At 39.5% G+C, this 18,871-nt stretch overlaps 1 non-coding gene and 1 pseudogene across 1 annotated transcript; both read right to left on the minus strand.

Moving 5' to 3' along the window:
* Window positions 1-16,101: 16,101 nt before the first annotated feature.
* On the minus strand, window positions 16,102-16,174 carry Trnav-aac. Its single transcript has one exon. It is a non-coding gene; the product is annotated as a tRNA-Val (tRNA).
* Window positions 16,175-16,916: 742 nt separating this feature from the next.
* LOC5567732 lies at window positions 16,917-18,389 on the minus strand (annotated as a pseudogene).
* Window positions 18,390-18,871: the final 482 nt, after the last annotated feature.

Below are 18,871 nucleotides of genomic sequence, written 5' to 3' on the forward strand. Positions count from 1 at the left end.
GTCTTGTGACGGGCCAGTCCTAGTTTCCTAGACTTCATCCATTCCTCAACCAGGGAAATAGAGTGCGCTGCTGTCAACTCTACTTCCTCCATCGATTCACCATAGACCACTAGGGTGATATCGTCGGCGAAGCCAACAATCTTAACACCCGTCGGAAGGGGCAGCCTCAGTACGTCATCGTACATCGCATTCCATAACAGCGGGCCCAGGATTGAACCTTGAGGTACTCCCGCGGTAATTCGAACGCTTTTCTGCCCCTCCTCTGTGTCATACAGTAGAATCCTACCATCAAAATAGCTTTCTAGAAGCTTACACAACTGCACCGGTACCTTGAGGCGGTGAAGCGCGTGTGCTATTGCTTCCCAGCTTGCGCTGTTGAACGCATTCTTCACATCCAGAGTGACAACCGCGCAGTAACGGATGCCGCTCCTTTTATGCTCGATTGCCACCTCAGCTGTTTGAACGACCGACTGGATGGCGTCCAGAGTAGATTTACCTTTTCTGAATCCAAACTGGTTGTTGGACAGGCCGTCCGCACTCTCCGTATACGGTACTAGTCTGTTGAGAATCAACCTCTCCAATAACTTGCCTGTCGTATCTAGTAGACAGATAGGTCTATACGCCGACGGGTCACCTGGTGGTTTCCCCGCCTTTGGTAGTAGCACCAATTTCTGTCGCTTCCATACATCCGGGAAGATTCCTTGATCAATGCAGCGTTGCATCGTGGTTCTGAACATGTCCGGATCCGTGTTCACTGCCGCTTTTAAGGCAACATTCGGGATACCATCGGGTCCCGGTGCCTTGTTTGACGCGAATGATTTCACGACTTCTGCCAGCTCTTCGTTCGTCACTCTCGCCACTTCTTCTCCTTCATCTGCCGCATACGGCGCTGGGGGCCATGGGCTTATGGGATGGTGCGGGAAAAGTACATCGATTATCGATCGCAGCAACTCGGGCGATTTCTCTTGGGGCGCTATGGCTCCTTTGGTCTTAGCCATTACCACTCTGTAGGCGTCACCCCATGGACTAGAATTGGCACTCTCGCATAGGCTTTCAAAGCATGCCCGTTTCCGACTCTTGATTTCCTTTTGAGAGCCAACTTTGCCTCTCTGAATGCTGCACCGCGTTCCTCTCTTTGTGCTTCTGTGCGTGCGCGTTGCATTCTTCGTCTAGCCCGAAGGCAGATTGCTCGAAGATTTGCAATTGATTCGCACCACCAATACACCGGCGGCCTGTTCTCTCTAGGAGGGGCTTTTCTCGGCATGGAAGCATCACACGCTCGTGATATCACAGCAACTAGCTCTTCACCGTTTAGGTCCAGAGTGTTCCGTTCGCGCCTCAGGGCTTCAGTGAATACTTCGCCGTCGAAGCGCGCTGTTTTCCATCCTCGGGCTTGGATCGAGTTACATCGCGCTGCCTTCCGCCCGCCTGGTATTATACTATAGCGAATCGATTGATGATCGCTATGAGTATAACCGTCATCAACGCGCCAGTTCATGGTACCTAAAAGGTTAGGACTACAAAACGTCACGTCGATAATCGATTCTGCACCATTTCTGCGGAAGGTACTCACTGTACCCACATTTGCCAGCTCTACATTTAAAGCGGCCAGGGATTCCAGCAATAGTTGGCCTCTTTGATTGGTGCAGCGGCTACCCCACTCCACTGCCCATGCATTAAAGTCGCCAGCTATCACTACTGGCTGCCGATTAGCTAGTTCGGCTATCATCCTGTCGACCATGTGGGAAAATTCCTCAATCGACCACCTTGGGGGCGCGTAACAACTGCAATAGAACACGCCGTTGATTTTTGCTATCGCAAAACCGTCATTTGAGCTAGAGACTACTTCTTGGATTGGGTATCGTCCTGTCGTCCCTATAGCTGCTAACTGTTGAGACCTATCCGCCACCCAGTTCCCGTTGTTGGCTGGTATGCGGTATGGGTCCGATAGTAACACCACGTCAGTCTTGGTTTCCGAGACTGACTGCCAAAGCAGCTGCTGGGCTGCATCACAGTGGTTTAAATTTAACTGTGTTACTTCCGTTTTGGCTGCTTTGATACTCCGCTTGTGCCCGGACATTTGGGTCCGCCCGTTAAGTGTCCGTTGTCTGCTCTGTCGACACATATTAGGCACTTAGCGATTTGCTTACAATCGCTTGCCCTATGGCCTTCAGCGCCGCATTTTCTGCACATCTTACTTCTGTCGGGACCATTGCAATTCCACGACTTATGGCCCTTCCCGAAACACTTGAAGCAAACTTCAGGAGGCTGTTGTATGCTCAGCCGGCAAACCGACCAGCCTACCTTGAGTATGCCCAAGTTCTTCGCTTTGTTGGCCTCTGCGACCGGCAGCCTGATCGCCGCCACCTGGGTGCCCTGCGGGCCCTTTCTAAGGTGAATGGCCTTACTGGCTATGTCGATGTCACACTGCTCTTTGAGGGCAGCCGAGACCTCCGCTGCATCGGTGACCTCATCCAGATTTTTACACTGGAGAGTCGCTTCAGCAGTAAGGGATCTTACATCAACCTCGTCACCAAGTACTTCTTGTGCCAGTTGCTTATAGACTGCACCCTTTTCCTTGGCGTCCTTCTTTAAGACTAGGATCATTTCACCAATCCTAGTTCGCCTTATGCTTCGCACGTCTGCGCCCAATGGCGATAGCTTCTCTGTGCTTCGCATCGCCTTCAGAACCTCGGCGTATTTTGCTTCCTCCGTTTTGATAACGAGGGCTTCGCCTAAATTCCTACGTTTCGCTGTTTTTCGGTTTAGCGCTCTCCTTGGGCTCCGTTTTCGGTTTCCTCTGTTTTTTTCTTATTTCCAACTCGTATCCACGGGTTGCTGTTGCCTTGCGCCCGTGGTTCCTGTGGATGCACTGCCTGGTTCCGGTTAACCCGTGGCTCCTTTTTTCTTGGCTTTCTTGGCCTTAGGCTTGGTGTTGGCCTCTCCTTTGTTGCCATGTCCTCTTGATCGCGGTGCTTGGCTCGTGCCAGCTTTTCCGCTCTGGAGGACGGCCGGCTACCCTATCAGTCGACAAGCGTTCTGGAACTCGTGACGCTGGATAACCGCGCCCGAATTTTAGCTTTTCGAGAAAATATATTAAGAACTTTTCCAAAAAATCCTAAATAGATTAGATGTGACCTTAGTTAATTTCTGATGAAGTTCGTAGAGAAAGTCATGAAAAATGCATACAGCAGTTTCACTTGTCGTAAATTACATAGGAATCACAATAAAAAAAGTTTCATTCAGGTGCTACCAACCCCGTGAAGTGTTTCTGGAATAATTCGCAGAGAAAATCCAAGATAAAAGTAGAGATACCCTCACAGGCATTGCTGGAGACAATTCAGAAACAGCTTTCGGGGAATTCTTAAAAAAAATGCCCAGGAAGTTTTCTAAAGAAATTACGAGGAGAATAATGGAATACACGGTGGAGTTTTTAACGGAATGCCTAAAAAAATCTTGAAATTATTCTTGGAATGAATCATTTTTCTAGCAATATGTTGAAAAATCTATGTAAGAAGGCCTGAATAAATTCTCAAGAATGTTTCCTGAATGTATTACCGGAATAATTTCTTCAACACATTAGAGTTTAAAATGATTGCCAAAACTTTTTTGAAAGCTTTGTCCTCACTTCCCGAGGAGGAACAAATAACTTCCCAATAACTTATGCATACCATTTTTTGGTATCATACCAAAATTAGGTATTGTTCAGTTGTCAATACCTCAATTTGGTATTATAATGGTATTGAAAAAAAATCTTTAAAACAATTAAAAATACTTGATTGAGGTATTAAACAGCTGTTGAGGTCTGCTGGAGGTATTGAACTACAATTGAAAAATTTCATTTTTATATGAAAATCCATCAAGTATTATTGAGGTATTACAATACCTGATCTAGTTATCAGTTTGGTGTTCGTAGAATATGCTTGAGATATTATTTGAGGTATTTTACCTCTTATGCAGGGCTAATTCATACTTCATTCAGGTATGTAGTATTGGAAATTATCTGGTATGGAATACCTCAATTTGGTATTCAGTAGTTATTTTCTTCTGCTCGGGTTAATACGATGCCACTAAGTTTATTATATATTTCGAGGGAAATATTAGACACATCGCATGAAAAAATATCATAGATTATAAAAAATGGGCTTTCGCAAACTGTTTAGTTTGCTAGCATACGAGTGGTCCACCAATTCGAGGTAACCAGAACGCTTCTCCACTACCCGAGGAGGAACAAATAACTCCCCAATAACTTAGGCATACCATATTTTGGTATCATAACCAAAATTAGGTATTGTTCAGTTGTCAATACCTCAATTTGGTATCATGATGGTATTGAAAAAAAATCTTTAAAACAATTAAAAATACTTCATTGAGGTATTAAACAGCTATTGAGGTCTGCTGGAGGTATTGAGCTACTATTGAAAAATGTCACTTTCATATGAAAATCCATCAAGTATTATTGAGGTATTACAATACCTGATTTAGTTATCAGCTTGGTATTTGTAGAATATGCATAAGGTATTATTTGATGTATTTTACCTCTTATGCAGGGCTCATTCATACCTCATTCAGGTTGTAAGTATTGGAAATCATCTGGTATGGAATACCTTAGTTTTGGTATTCAGAAGTTATTTTCTTCTGCTAGGGTAGTTTTAGCATATTCTAGCGAACAGCGACAACAAATGGGAATTCTTACAATAGGCGGTTTTAGCGAGAATTACTCTTATTTTAAAATGAGTTAACTAATATTTAACACATAGAAATAAACTACAAAATTTCATTTTCAAAAGATGTAAGTACTTTTTTATTCAGCATACCGTTTTGACTCATATTCCGAACACTTAAGGCCAACAGTGACTTCAAATGTATCTGGTGCGCATAAATTTGCTCGTATTTGTGAAAATTTTAATTTCTTCAAAAATTCCAACTGTTAGGTGTTGGATGAGCCAATAAAAATGTTTATTTAAAATTGTTTAGTATTGATTTAAGGTGAAAGTAAAGAACATCATTTTGATTCAAATGCCCACCACTGTGTTCATTCTGTCTCATATTCCGAACACCTTGATTCAAATTCCCAACAGCACGAATAAATCGCATTCGAATGAATAATTTCGCAAATGAATTTATCTAAGTTAGTTATACTAGCCTCGAACTAGAGAATCATCACTACTCCCGAGGTATAAAGCAGAGGCGTCTCGTCAGCCTGTTCAACCTGTTCATTGAACAGGTAGACCATTTGAATCAAAATCGTACAACTAATATAAAAAACCAAATCAAATTCAACAAATCTTAAAATAGCATGAGGGTTTACAATATAGTGTGGGTTCATACGCACTACATTGAAAGTAGCAAAATAATTGTCTCAAGGCGCCAAGAACGATCGCGTAGTGTACTTAGTTCTCGCACCATGTAAAAAGCTCGCTTGATACCCACAGCACGAGAGTGATACTTCGCTAAAGACAGTAGCGCAAAAGTTGAAGAGACATGCCGCACAGTGGGACGGAATCAAAAAAAGTGGGACATGTGGGTTTGCGCCAAAACTATCGGTTTTAGCGTTTTGGTGTCTCCTGCAATGTTTCTTCTTTTTAAGAGTACTTTATTATAGAAATAAAAAAAATCGTTTTCAATTGTATACACTGAGAAAAAAAAATACCTTTTTTATTTTTTCTCAAAATTGAAAACTACCTAAGGAAGTATTGTAGGTAACGTCATTTGAAGAAACTTTGTCGAAGACGAAAAAATTCTAGCTCTCATACTTACTAAGTTATATGGTAAAAATGATGTTAACCCCTTAAAAATGATTTTTTACAATATCTTTTCTATATGATTTTTTTAATTTTTACAATGTTCTACAATGTTGTAGAAACTTCAAAAATACACATTTTTGCTGAAGAGACTAAAGCGCTATCTCTTATTTTGAAAGAGTTATGAACTATTTCTTCTTTTTTATACGTCACCTTTAAGGGTTAACAGCTTGCAAAGTTGCAGGTAGTAGCAGTTAATTTTGACGTTATAACTGTTCAGTAACTTACACACTTTCAAAACATATATGAATCAGAGCGGGATCCCAATGGGATCAATAATGTTTTTTAAGTTTAACGATCTTGATGTTATAACATAATATTGCAGTTTTCAACAATTATGATGGACATATTATGCTTCTGAATAATTTTATATTGCTTTTGAGGTTCATATGTATTGCAAAACAATAGTAAGCAATTGGTTTCAATATTGGAGTACCTTTTTTTAACTTATGTTAGAATATTGATTTATTTTCGGAGATGTTTCCTTCATCCAAATTTAGTTCATATTTGTTCAACAAATTCATCGAATTCTAATATTTTCTTCTGCTGGAGTTATAATTAAAGCTCATTTAAATCATTTTCTTCACAATCTTCATCGTCGGAGGAATTTGACCAATCGTTGTGAGAAACATCTGCTCAGCTATATGTAAAGCATTACGACTGGTACAAATGCCATCCAGTGTTCACCGTGTTCTGATTCATGGCGCTGAAATAGTTTTTTTGATTCCGTCCCACTGTGATGCCCGTCGGAAAACACTACTGTGATTCAATCTGTTCAACTACAACTGTTGAACCAAATCCCATATAACTAAGGTCCCACATACATTCACAGCTTAGTAATCTGTACACGCTCAAAAGCATACATCTGTGGAAACAACCCGTTCAACGGAATGAATTGATCACTAATCTCTTTCCGAAAGATAGAATAAAATCGAGTGCCCATCCATCCAGATCTATTTACTACACCAACTTACAAGGATATTGACATTATAACATGAGAAATTTTAATAATTAAGATCAAATTGGTAACAATCAAATGCACACCAAGCATATGTAAATTTGATTCAACCATTGATTAACTAACAAATTCTGGTCTTTGGTGAAGTTTAGCGCAGTCAATATGGAAATAAACTGTTCTTAGAGTGTAAAGCATGCAAATATGCTGCTAACTTTCATGCAATACGACGTCGGTTTTTCTCGGCACGTTCAACACAGCCGATTGGACAGGCTCAGGCAGATGATAAAAGACCAGGAAGAATGTGGGTATTATGTATATAAATGAAATTAGCGCGTTTATGTTTTCTTCATAGACTGCTCCAATTTTTAGTTTCTGAATAATAGGTGATTTCTTATTTGTTTTCTCTACAGATTATTGTGGGATTTATGTTTTTGTTTTTTTTTTTTTTAAGAAGGATTGACCTTTCTAACGTAATTGTCGGATCGCCACCGAAGCGGACGGCGTACAAATCATTCGCGATGTGCTCTTCCCAAGTAACATTTTCAGCTGACTAAGCTGCTACTCAGTTACTACTTGGGTTACGCTGCATTCTTACAATGTTCAAGTATTATGACGTTCATTTTAAATCAAAGAAAATTATTTAAAAAAATCATTACAAAAATTCTGAATTTCTGTCAGATCTTCTTCTTTTTGGTGCTACGTCCCCACTGGGATAGAGCCTGCTTCTCAGCTTAGTGTTCTTATGAGCACTTCCACAGTTATTCACTGAGAGCTTACTATGCCAATGACCAGTTCTGCATGTGTATATCGTATGGCAGGTACGAAGATACTCTATGCCCTGGGAAGTCGAGAAAAATTTCCAACCCGAAAAGATCCTCGACCGGTGGGATTCGAACTCACGACCCTCAGCTTGGTCATGCTGAATAGCAGCGCGTTTACCGCTACGACTATCTGGGCCCCAGATACACGTCGATTAATATGTGACTGAAAATATTTCCTAGTCAAGTAAAACGTAACAGGAAATTGTTAAAACATCGATCACTGCATTTTTTTACTAAATGCAATAATTTATATTTGCATTTGCATTTTATATTTTGTTATTTCTGATATGTTTTGTGGCTGAAACGTGCCATATCCGGTTAATCACCAATTTACTGTTAAAATAGGCGCTATTAACCAAATAAAAAAAATATTTTTTGTGGTTGAATTAGGCACGCGACGCCTCTGGTACAAAGTAGATTTGAAGGTGATTAAACTGAATTGTAATTGACTGCCATTTCCTAGTAATTTGATGACATATTTCAGCGAAACATTTCAACCACATCGCCCATAAAAAAAACCGAGTGTTCGGAATTTGAGACAAAAACGGTACTATTCAAAAAAAAAAACTTTGTTCCAACAAACTTTCAGTAAAAATGTACTCATTCGGTCGCGAGTTTTTGTCTGGGTAACTGGACATCTAAGTTAAATTATTATTATGCGGAAATTTACATAAATATGAAAGAACTACGCGACCACCCATTGCACCTACACCCACTACAGCTGCCAAGCTGTCCGCGTATCCTTTGTTATGTCCTCAAAGCTGTCCTGTCGGTGACTAAGTTCCAGGGAAGCGTATGATGAGATGATGGGCTCTCAAGTTTCGCTGCTATTGTGCGCTTGCAACGATTATGAATAAATTTCCATTTCACTAATCCACTGCCATCCTGAGCCTGGTAGCCCACACCAGTTAGTGGTGTATCGTTGCAAGGCGGCAGCATCCGGTAGGTATGTGGAAAATGTTTATGGTTTCAAGTTAGACTAGTACTACTGGCCAGAATAATGCAGGCCGTGGTAAATAAATAGATGGACGATGCCGTCATTCTTCATAAACCTATTGGACTTCATCTTCTTGGTCTGGTTGTCCAGCCGATCGGCGGTGGGGGATTAGCAGCATTTTAGCCCACATTCTTCATCTTTATGTGATATTAAAATGTGGTGACTCAATTACGACGAACTTCGTGTAAATTGAAGAATTAGAAGCGTTTTATATAACTTCAGCGACAAAAATAAAAATAAAACGTAAATTAATTGCATTGGCCATATGCAGACGTATCCTATTCCCGGCATTATTAATTCACTTCGTCGTAAAAAGGTTTACGAAAACTGTTGTGCTCAAATTTTAGATACAAAACCAAGTTCAGAGCAAAAATCGCCTATGATCAAGTGATTCATTATAAAGGGTGTCAAAAACCTGGAAAGTTTGGGAATGTTAACCTGGAAAATCAGGGAATTTCAGTTGAGGTCAGGGAAAAATACTAATGCACATTATCACATATTCAAATAAGTTGTTTCAACAATCGAGTTTGTAAATTTATTTCAACAGAAGGGACTGACTGAAGGAAATCTTTAAAAAATGTTCAAACACTCCCTAATGGAACAAAAACAGCCATATGAGCGTGGCACAAAAGCGACAGTCAGTCCCAGATTTACATAAACATTTCCATCTTTCAAAAGTGATTTCAGTTTGCCGTTCCGTGTTGGAAAATTTTCGCTTCTTATGAGGCCTTGTAGCAGCTGGGTTTAGCCGCAAGAATGCACCCACTTCGTATATTTATTCGGCGGATGGAAGCGCGTGTCGTGCAATTGCGTTATTTTGTTGCTCAGTTTAGTGATGGAAGGAAAACTTCACTTGTTTCGTCATTCTGGCTGTGCTTTTGTGCTATTCAAGGGACCGAAGTTTATTTTAAATTCTAATCCTCTTTCGCTCGGAAAGCTGGACGATAAGCCGGTGCAGATGCTGCAAGCTTGGGTGGACCGAAACTATCAGATCGGAAATTATTCCAACGATTGCAAGATGATTACTATTGTTCATGGTTTAAGTTCAGTTGATTGTAACTTATTGTGGATTTAATTCTTATTAAGGTCCAGTTTGAAACGCCTTTAATTATGATTATTCAGGCGCGTGTAAGGCAATTGTAGATTCAATATCGGCATACAAGTTTCGTTCGGTAATCCAAACGGCTACCCGACGGAAGAAAATTAGTTTGTGATGAGCATGATTAAAATTTACCTGGTGGGTATGATTCTTAAACAAGCGATCGTTAACTAAAAGATGAGCATTATTGGAGATTCTGCCTGGGGAATTTCGGGATCGCTACTGTTCATCTGCCTGGTACGAGCCTCGACGACTCGCCTACGCGAAGGGAAATCCCAAAAGCTAGACTTATGGTTGCCCCAGCAATTTGCACATAATATCTTTTTGGTATTTCCTTCACAGGTTAGACGTCCTTAGCGTGATGAAAAACCTCCACAAATCATACATTTAACGTCCATGTGGCAATGTTTTGTACCATGACCCCCACTTTTGGCACCGACGGCACTGAGTGGGGTTCTGGAAATTTCCTCCAGGTCCATGTGGCAATGTTTTGTACCATGACCCCCACTTTTGGCACCGACGGCACTGAGTGGGGTTCTGGAAATTTCCTCCAGGTCTCTGGAAAATATTCCCATGTCACACGGACATCGAACATAAGTTTGGCTTTCTTGAAAGCTTCAATATTATTTAGATCGCTTTTGCTAAAGTGAAAAAATAATATTCTTGAGAAAGCCCTTTCCGACGAATGTCAGATTGGGTTCTCTTTTTCATAATGATTACTTGGACTGAGGAAATATCCAAGTAAATCATATATTCCATTTTTGATCTCTTCAGGTGATTTATAGACAGTCACTTGAGAGACATTTCAAGACGACTTTGATCAAACGTTTAGTTTTGCCGTCATAAGTAAGAAATTGTGCTTCTTCTCTTCACTTCATGATGTTTGAGAAAGTTCGTGATCATTAAGAGTTTCCGGCAAAAAGCGGCAGTCTCCGTTCTTTTATGATTTGGAAACAAACCCTTGGATTCCCCTAATGGAGTTTCAAGATATCCTGCCTAAATCCTCCAAATTCGGAACAACTGACCACGATAGGCGACGCTCTTTGTTTCCTCACTTGAAGCAAAGAGCCTGGGCCTAAAGGCTGTTTCGATTTGGTATTCAGAAAATTTGTCTACAGCATCGAACTGATTGCTCCTTCTGATGCAATTATCAACATTAATCATTTCACCCTTGGAAGAATCCGGGGTGGGTTCTTCTAAAAAATTTCTATGGAAGTTCCTCTGAAGATTTCTTTCAAAAAATTCACTGTATATTCTTCTGGGAATCCCTTATGGGATCGCTGTAGAAATTATCTTAAGGAATTATACGAGGTATTTCTCCAGGGACTCTCTCACATTTCATCCAAGCATTTCCTTGCAATATGTCTAAAATATATCTTCAAAAGTCTATTAAACTGTTAATGAATTTCTGAAGAATTCAAATACCTGCGTTTAAACTCTGATGAAAAATCGTAGAAAAATCAATGAAAATGTGTACTGCAGTCTCACTTGTCGTAAATTTGCCAAAAAAGTCTCACTCAGTTGCTGTGAAAGTTGTTTCTGAAATCGGTTCACTGAGGCCATCCCGGCCTTGGAGAATACCCGGAGAAAACTCTCAGATGAGTTCCTGGACAAATGCGCGGATTAAATTAGTCAGTGTTCTGACCGGACTACATGTTTTTTGGGCTTTTAACGATTAGTCAGGGTCTCAGTGTTTGGATTTTGATCCGAATAAGCCGATCGAACCATATTCGGAGCAGTTGTAACAATTTGCCAAAATTTAACAGTTCGTGGCATATCGCATTCGGGGAGCCCTATGAATGTAAACATTCACTCTCTTCGTTTGGTACGTGGCACGAGAGCGTTCAAGAGAAGCAACTCTCACAGACTGCAACAGTATCGAGCCATTCGAGTGATTTATATTTTGCATAAAATTGGTAATAACTTTCATATTTTCTGGTAATGCCAGCCTTTAACATCCTAATTATAATCGATTGGATCATTCAACACTATTTAGGTTGCAATACATAGCACAGAAAAATAAAAAATATTCGCCTCTGTTTCTTGATCAGTATGAGAGTGGGTCAGCGAATGTTACAAGTGTTGACACACAGTGATCGGCGCCAAACAGTGGGTGGTGTTGTGTCTGTCCCTGTTTTTGTTCATGGCTCGTTATCTTCCACGAACGATAAATATCATGCGTGGTGTATGAATGCAGGCGGATAAAATGGGATGAAATTATGGCTCGTGTGTCAATGATCGTTAAATTTTCCAAAGCCTGCAAGGTCTCCATCAATTCTGATCTTTCTGCATGGAATTCTAAGCATCTGTACTTTATCAAATAGGTAACATCCCAAACTACGGGGCCAATTTAATGCAAATTATTTTGTAATTTGGAATGCATTGAGTAAATTTATCTGGAACCATTAAAATGCGCTAGGTCCAGTCTGACTCAACAACCCCGATTTATTTTTGTGAGAAATTTCGGAAAAGTTCCGGAAACAATTTCCGGTAAAACAATATAGTATTTTTAAGGAATTTCTGGAAGAATTTTTCGAAGCAATGATGGAACAAAATCATTAAGAAATTTACAGAGGGTTTTGTGAAGAATCGCAAGATTTTCGAAGCAATTGATGGACTAAAATCATTAAGAAATTTACAGAGGGTTTTGGTGGAAGAATCCCCGGAGAAATTTCTAAAAAAAATACCAGAAGCAATATTCTAAAAAAGCAACGACGGAAATTATTTTGAGGCTATCATAGAATAATATCAGTTTAGCTGTCTGGAATTAAATATCAATTCCACTCCCCGCTGAACCACCAAGAAGTGAACATAAACATTATGTGTACCGTCAAGCTACCATTCCACCGTGCATTTAAGAAAAAATTGCACCTCAAAAAATTATATAACTTTTCCAATAATTTGAAGCGTATTGGAATACCACTACGAGCGTACAATTATATAATAATTCAGGGAAAAAATCTAAAACTAGTGATGGCATAACTAAAAATTACTCAAAAATTATGTTTGAAAATTCATGTTAAGGTCGCCTCGTACCGTTCTATGTCACCATTTACCGTGCACACTAGTGCACCATTTCACCGTGCGTATAGATTTCATCATGATTTAATTTTGTTTCTTGAAGAAACGTTGTTGATGGATGATGATGGATGAATCCATAAAAAGTTTAAAAATTGGCCTAAATAATTATTTTTTCATTAAAATCGTTATAGAAGGTTTGACTGTTTATTCCAAATCATTCCATATTCACTCAAAAACTAAATATGAAGTAGTTTGATGACGATATAACAATAAATCTTATACTACCGAATAATTTCATGCCTTTTACACTAATGCACGGTAATAAGAACCATACATACTGAGAGGTATCCATTCACCGTGCATTTGGGTTTCGACTGAAACACAATATAAAATTCTAATTTGCATAAAATCTCATTGCTCATACGATGAAATACATCTTACTAATAGTATCCACAATGAAAACTTGTTGAAATTTTGAAAAAAATCATACTCTATCGTTAAAATGAAAAATGTGATTTTTTGGTGTTTCTACTAAGCGTGTTGAAAAATCTTATCATCAAACAGAATTCACATGATGTTTACTACATAAACTAGGTTTTAAAAATGCTTTGTGAGAAAAACTACTTCATTTCATCAGTTTTATCTTATTTTGCTGACAAAAAAAAATAATTTGTGAAAATTGTATGAATATTCTGTAGGAATTTGTATATGTGCACGGTGAATGGAGGCCGCACGGTGACTGGTGACTTAACGGTATTTTACTGAGATTGAATTGACGACACTTAGCAGTTCACGTACCACTCAGATAAAAGATTTTTTTATCTGAGCCTCTTTAGAACGTGTACGTAAGTTCGTAATTCAGTAATAGATGAAGACTTGTTAACTTGAATGTAATAAATTTATAAGCTTTCGTCTATTACAGATTTACGAACTTATCGCGATGTGAGGATACATTTTTTTTTTCGTTTTCTGATTATTATTATTTATTTTTATCTACAAATTCATAAGCAAATGACACACAGAAAAAAGGAACTCCCGAATACCGGACCGGAATAAAAATGAACAGAAAGGCAAACAACTTGTATAAGGGATAAACACACCGGATGACTAAAAGTACAACTGGGATTTAGACTTGGTAATCAAGCTTAGAAGAAAAAAAAACCGTCAGCTTTGTGTGAACTCTCGAATACTCCAAACAACAAAAACTCACTCACTATTGCAGCCCAAGTGCCACTGAACCGCTTTTCGTCGTCATCAGAACCAGCTCCGCATTCTGGAACCGGTCGGTGACAAGCGGCGGAAGCATCTTCGACAGGACACAGACTCCTATTGCTCCGAACTACAGCTGCTGGTAGCTTTTCATTCGCTGTATTTCCCCACATCGCATCGGAAAGATGCAAAACGCGAAATTGTATTTACACAACGAGATCTTGTCTCTTCGCTACAACCGACGCCGGAAATAGATGATGCCTTCGCCTCCAGTCTCTCAGCAAAGGAGTACTCACCGAAAAGACACTAAACTAACCTGCTGGCAGCTTCAGCAACTCCCATCGCCGATTCACGTTGCCATTTGGGACGCTCCACAGTGGCGCATGGTCGAACAATATCTCAAAAACCTATAAAGAAGTTTTTGCTGGATTCAGCAAAATATTGCTAAATTTTGGTTTGCTTGCTTGAAATTTTTGCCAAAAAAGACTCAATTTTTCAACAAACTCTAAAGATTATCAGCATTGATTTGCCAATTTGCAGTAACTTGGTTTGTCGAACGGAAAATTTCTGCAATATTTTACTTATTTTTAGCTGAACTCATCAAATGTACCAATGTTAAAGACGCTCGTAAGACCGGCAGTCCTCCGGAACACTGTATCACAACCATATTTTATGTAAAAAAGCAAAAATTGTATCTGATTGAATAAAAAAAACTTAATCTGGACAATCTTTACTAGCAAATCAAATTTTCAATTTGACGTTTGTTTCCAGCGGGATTTTACCGGGTATCGAAGAAAGTTAATAGATTATTATTTTCAGGACGCATTTAATGTTTTATCCTGGGCGCGCCACTGTGCGCCAACTAGGTGCTTTGAGTTGGGTTGGCTAATTTATACCATTTACGGTGCAGCAACCGACCGCGAGGGATTAATCTCTTGCTCCTGCACCTCCTTTTTCGCTTGCAGCAGCAGCGTGGCGTCGTCCTTTGATTTGTGTACTCAGCTGGTGTGGCTGAGACCGAAATCCGGAGCGTAACAAAACATTCCCGCGAAGTGAAGACTCCGTCAGAAGGCAACGTGCAAATGTTTATTTAAATTTTAATTTGTGAAAATGAAGGTAGTTAATTTTTTATAATGACTATTTGCCCCTCGGTTGGAATGAACATTTCCGAAGAGAAGAATAAGAGTTGGGTTTTATCTGGTAGTTGGTTTGTTTTATTGGTGAATTACTGCACTAGTTTGTCTTTTCGTTCAATTGATAAAATAAGGTGTGACAAAAGATTTTTTTTAAGATACCTAGCTCAGGTCAAACCGATTTGTTTGCAAGTTGTAACTATTTGTTGTTTTTGAAAATTACCGCAAGTCATAGATCTCGTTTTGAGAAGAACATCGTCTAATTCAATAAAGACAAGCAGATTAGAAAAACGAGTTGAATCATGACCGTTGAGTACATACAGTGCTGTTCTGAATAATAGCAGCGCATGTCGATTTCCATACAAAATGCTCAACTTTGACATGCTGCAGTTTTGTTCCCTTTCAAGCAATCGAGTTGAAATTTTCTCCACAGAACTACAAATATGCCCAATTTTGTAAACACAAAATTTCAAAATTTTCTAAGCCCCTGCCGGAAACTGAGATACTAGGTGAAATTGTTCGAAAAAATAGCAGTTTTAAAAATTTGAATTTCGGCTTGACATTATAGTTTTAAATTGTATATCACTTACCATTGAAACAGTCTCCTCCTACTTATCAAACCTTCACCTAAACCGAAAATGTTTAAAATATTTGTAGAAGAAAAATTTTAAAATGAAAAACTGCTATTTTTTCGAAAAATTTCACCTAGTGTCTCACTTTTCGGCAGGGACTCAGAAAAAACTGAAATTTTGTAGTTACAAAATTGATCATATTTGTAGTTCTGTGGAGAAAATCTCAGCTCGATTGATTGAAAGGGAACAAAACTACAGCATGTCAAAGTTGAGCATTTTGTATGAAAATCGATATGCGCTGCTATTATTCAGAACAGCACTGTATGTAAACATCCAAGCTCGGTCAAGGTCGTATTCCTCGTCGAAGTCAAGTAATTATCATTACATTTAACAACAGTAGTACTGGTTGTTATGCTCTTCCATTTTTTTCATACTTATTTGATGCATGTGTTACGCTACGAAGGAAACTTCCACCCATCCAAAAATTTGTTTCCGCCCGGGATCGAACCGGGGGCCTTCCGCGTGTTAGGCGGATGTGATAACCACTACACCACGGAAACCGCGCTGTTATTACCCACTTTGGTGATCAAACATATATTTATTTTTTACAATCTCTCTCCTAGCTCTCAGTACCAGTTCAGTACCCCTGACAGGCGTAAGTGCATAAGAGAGCACGAAAAGCGTCGAGTGTAAATACTTAAAATACCTACCACCATCTAAATCACGCTCTGGGAGGTGTGAAAATCAAATGCGAAACGGGTATTAAATGTACCACAACAAATTTAATTTATCCTGTTTCGCTGCTCCGTGTTGATGCTGCCGGTTGCTGTTGAGATGGCACTGGTCAGTTGAAAATATTAACTAGCAGCCGAATGGTCTTTCGAGGAAAGCGCAACACAACATAGCCATGATTCAGTTCTGACTCATTAAGAAAACGACTTCCCGTGTGTTTTTTTTTTTTCGATAACCAAAATAAGTTTGACTAGGAATATAACTAGAAATATATCGATTGAATTTGTGAAACTCTCCAAATATTTGAGAAATAGCTTTTGGGTTGGGTAGAGCACTTGCCGTTCGTTTATCAACCATAAAGATTCCTATTCCGCTTCATTTTGGGGCACGAAAAGTGGCACTGGGTACGTTTAAATATAGACAAAAGTGATGAAACTTTACAGATTCGCAATTACTGTCCATATTTACTGGAATGTCGAAATTAATGAATGCCAATTATACAAGCTGTCGATCGATAGTAGTATTTCACGCCCCTAACTGGCTGGTCGGATATAAACAATTCATAACTCATCTCACACCTTACAGATGCAAGCACCCTGCGATTTATTTCCGATATCTTTATTGGCTCTGTCTTAAAAAATTTAAACATAATGTGATGCGTGGAAAAAGTGGCTGAAAGCTGTACAGTCTAATTAAATATTACATTTGGTTTTATCATTGCTATTCGATCTACTGATGGAATTTCAATCATAGTACTGGGACTCTTTACTGCTACCGAAGCACTTTGCGAATTTGGCGCTCATGTCTTCCAAACATAGTCTGGTGTCTTCTTTGATTTCCTGCATCTTGATTCGAACCTCCTCGCGCATCAGGATGTAACACATGGCCACAAGGCCCATTCCCAGCAACATGTACACGAAATTAATTACCAACTTGGTAGGTTTTCCACTCTGAGAGTCAAGAATGTTGGCACCTGGGACAAGATCGCCAATCCCGATTTTACATAAACTGGTTACACAGAAGTAGGCCGAATCCAGATAGGTCCACTTTTCCCACTCCGCAAACATGATTGTCCCAGTGGCGATGTAGATCGAAATGACCCAAAGACATGCCGTTGTTGGAACTATGATTCTTTTCTTCTGAGGAACACCACTTCCGTCTTCGATGTTCATATCATCATCTTGGCTGTGACTGCACTCATGCAGCCATGTATACAACCATTTGAAGGTAGATGCTAGCACTTTTCCCATGTTCATAAAGTACAGAATGTACAGTGGTATTCCAAATGTAGCATATATTACAGTAGCGCCCTTGCCCCATGCAGTCCTGGGAACCATGTTTCCGTATCCGATCATTGTAAATACCGCTAAACAGAACATGAGGGCGGCCGGAAAGTTCCACACTTCCTCCGGATGTCGGCCATCGTAGCCTTTCCGAATAGCTTCCGCAAAGTCATCCTGATACCGTTTCAGAACGATATCCGCCTCCAAATGCCAAATTGAACTATTGAATAAATTATGCTGCTCTGTAACGTCCCACAGCTCAGCGGCACAGTTTCGTCGAAGGTTTTCCACATGCTCGATCAATGGATTCGGTTCCTGGGTCTCTATGGACATAAAACTCGCAGCCCCAACCAGGCGTACACCACGATAAGCCCTCCAACGCCGACTTGGGTGCACATGAATGCGATAAACTTCCTACAGCAGTCCTTCACCTTTTCACGGGGATCACTTGTGTCGTCGAGGAAGATCCTCGACTCCGCACTGACGATCTCTGCCGATTCATCGTCACTCGCAAGATGCTTGCCTTCCTATTCTCAGTTAGAATGTTTTTAGTTTCGCTGCTCTTTTCACCCGATGCGGCATTCACAGTTCCGCGCGATACTCTTTACTTCACTAATTATAGACGCAAATAAGCGGAGAAATTCATTTTCATCATCTTCTCTTCTCTCTGGTGTGGTTCACAACACTTGCCTACGCAATTAATTTGTAGCTCTAAAAATGACGCGTCTCATCACAATTTATTTTCCTACATCTTTCGTTACTTTTTTTTTTGGAACAAAGCATGGATCATTCTAAATTTGAACAGGACATGAATTTTTATTAGCCATTGGCCTTCCAATTCCGATATTCAATATAATCAGAAATTCTAATACATAGTCCAGTTTGTACAGAAGATATTTTTTCAAAAATTCATCCACAGCTCCAGCATTTGATTAAAAACTCGCCAGGGTTATTCAAGGAGATCTAATAAGAGCTCTTTCAGGTTGTACAATAAACAGGAAAAGGGATTCCTCATGAAGTTACTACAGACAATTCCTAGCATTTCTTGCAGGAAGTATACACACTAAATGCATTTTACGAATTCCGAAGAAATTCAACGTAATCTCATCAGCTGAACAGTTCGGTCATTTAAAATACAGTAATCACGTAAGAATATGAATCATTGTAAAGAATACGTTAATTTATATAACTAATTTGTTGAGGTTTTGAGATTGCACCGGCATTCGTAAAATAGTAAAATAA

The sequence above is a fragment of the Aedes aegypti genome, unplaced genomic scaffold, assembly GCF_002204515.2.
Source record: "Aedes aegypti strain LVP_AGWG unplaced genomic scaffold, AaegL5.0 Primary Assembly AGWG_AaegL5_hic_scaff_1929_PBJ_arrow, whole genome shotgun sequence".
In the NCBI taxonomy this organism is placed as follows: domain Eukaryota; kingdom Metazoa; phylum Arthropoda; class Insecta; order Diptera; family Culicidae; genus Aedes; species Aedes aegypti.